This window comes from Odontesthes bonariensis, chromosome 1 (assembly GCF_027942865.1).
Source record: "Odontesthes bonariensis isolate fOdoBon6 chromosome 1, fOdoBon6.hap1, whole genome shotgun sequence".
Taxonomy (NCBI): domain Eukaryota; kingdom Metazoa; phylum Chordata; class Actinopteri; order Atheriniformes; family Atherinopsidae; genus Odontesthes; species Odontesthes bonariensis.
In genome coordinates, this window is record NC_134506.1 from 32290160 (window position 1) to 32292438 (window position 2279).

A 2279-nucleotide genomic window follows, 5' to 3' on the forward strand; every position below is an offset into this window, starting at 1 on the left:
TTAGTCGCCAGGCTTCTCTTGAGGCAGATATGCACTGGCTATATCTACCTAGTAGATATTAGTATATCAAACTATGCTATTTGGATGTTTTTGGCTTCCAGTGCTGGTATTGCTTTCAAAGTTTCCTGGAGCATTTAAATAGAACTGAGCAAAAATTCCTAATTGACCCTGGGGGATAAATAAAGTTTTTTCTGATTCTGATTCTGAAAATTCTGTTGGTGCCATTCTGATTAACTCATAGAGGGTTTTTTCTTCTCCAAAACTCCAAGATAACGATGCTTATACCCAATTGGATGATTTTATTTCCTCAAAGGTCCCAATTTCAGAATTTGGTTGACATTAATATTCCGTTTTCAGCAGTAAGGCTTTAATTCACCACCGTCTCATCTTCTTTGGAGCCGTTCCTCTATATCTGACCACAATTGAACGTTTTGTATATTGTATTTAACATTCTTTAACATAAATTTAACTTTGAATTGAATTGAATTTTTTTTTTCTTTTTATTATTTGTTTACTTTTAGGTGCTCCAACTTTCTTCTTTTTTTTCTTTTGATATTCCTTAGACAACAATTGTTTTTTTTTTTCTTTTATCAAATGAGCGGCTGCGCTCTTCAATGAGCTGCGTGCCCTCTCCTATAGCGCATGGCTATAGTTACCTGTCTCCCCTGTCTGTTTTTCATGTTTTCTGTCCGGATGGGTGTACTGGAACCAAATTTCGTTATGCTGTAAGGTGTAATGACAATAGCCTGGCTGACGCGTCCACAATCTCGATGAGATGGTGGTCTGGGAACTAGGTGTGCATTTTCTCGTATTTGAGGCGTGGTTTACGAATGCCTAGAGCCGTTTATTGGGCGCTACGAATGTCTATCAAATGACGTCAGGTTCTTCCCATGCTGCTTTGCGCGCGATTCATAGCCAATTGTATCACTTATACCAGATGACGACAGAAATTCGACGAGGAAGAAGAAAAAAATGGAAAATAAAAGTAAACTTGCGCTCTAAGCTACTTAAATTGACAACAAAGTAGGCCTATATGCTATATTCTACATGAATTTTTATGTTGTAGAGTTGTGAATTTATTTTAATAATGGAGAAATTGAGCAGCCTTGCTTTGTTGTCTACAGTAGTAGATCAACCCTCATCTTACTTTGAAGCTCCCAGCTCCCAGAAGTGACGTCGACGAAGCTTTAGCAGCAGAAAAGCTATCAGGCTTGTGTTGATGATAATAATAAACTCCTGAACTATGTACAAACTTCCAAATGCATCGTTTTCTGAGTACAGACCATATTTGTACAACTGTAGAAGTTTGGTGTCATGACATGTGATTTTAGTGTGGTAATTTTGGAGATACTGCCAGGGTCCGTTAGCGCTTGTACTAAGCTATTCGGGATAACTCGGTAACTCAGCTGATGTTCAGCCAATATCGGAAAAACTTCGGGTGGGCTACTTGGCTGGATGTCACGGTTCAAATGACCCTAGGGTGAATCTACTCCGAAACACTTTCTAAGGCTGCATTGAACGGTAACATTGTGTCCGCTGTCATGTTGGATTAACGCTCTACAAGCTTCGGTGTAGCGCATAGACGTCGTCATCGTCTTGCTGCTGCCCCCCGTTCTGTGATTGGTTCCCAAACTCTAGCAAAAATAAGGGCGGTGGTTTCCAGGCTGACTTTGCAGTGAGAATGAAATCGAGCGCAAAGCAGCATGGGAATTCCCAGGCTATAATGACAATAAATGTGATTCTGATTCTGGTCACATCCGGTTGCCATTTTGCGATGTTAAAACGATGCTGAAACCTTTTATCTTTAATTATTTATGTATGTGTATTATATTTTGTATGTATTTTATCTAAATAATATAATTGTCTTACAAAACAAAAAGATAGAAGGTAGGTGATTTGAACGCTATCATCGTCGTAAATGTAACGTAACGTTTAAGTGGAAATTTTCCTTAAGTAGTACCAATTACAGTATTTGGCCAGCAGATGGCACCATCATATTATTAGGACTTCATGTGGCATTCTAATGTGCCACGTAAATTCCATGAACCTGCTGTTGAATAAATTGGGAAATAAAATTGCATTTTGGATAAACATTTACATTTAAACTTGATACTTGCCTTAGAAATTGTTTAATTACCTTAGCACTTATTATACCATTAGCAAATCACGACGCTTTAATCCCTAACGACAGTATTACTGAAGCCGTTGAGATATACATTTTTCCAACGATTGTAAAGGCATCACAAGACCGCCGCTTTATTTGTTCAACATTAGTGTGG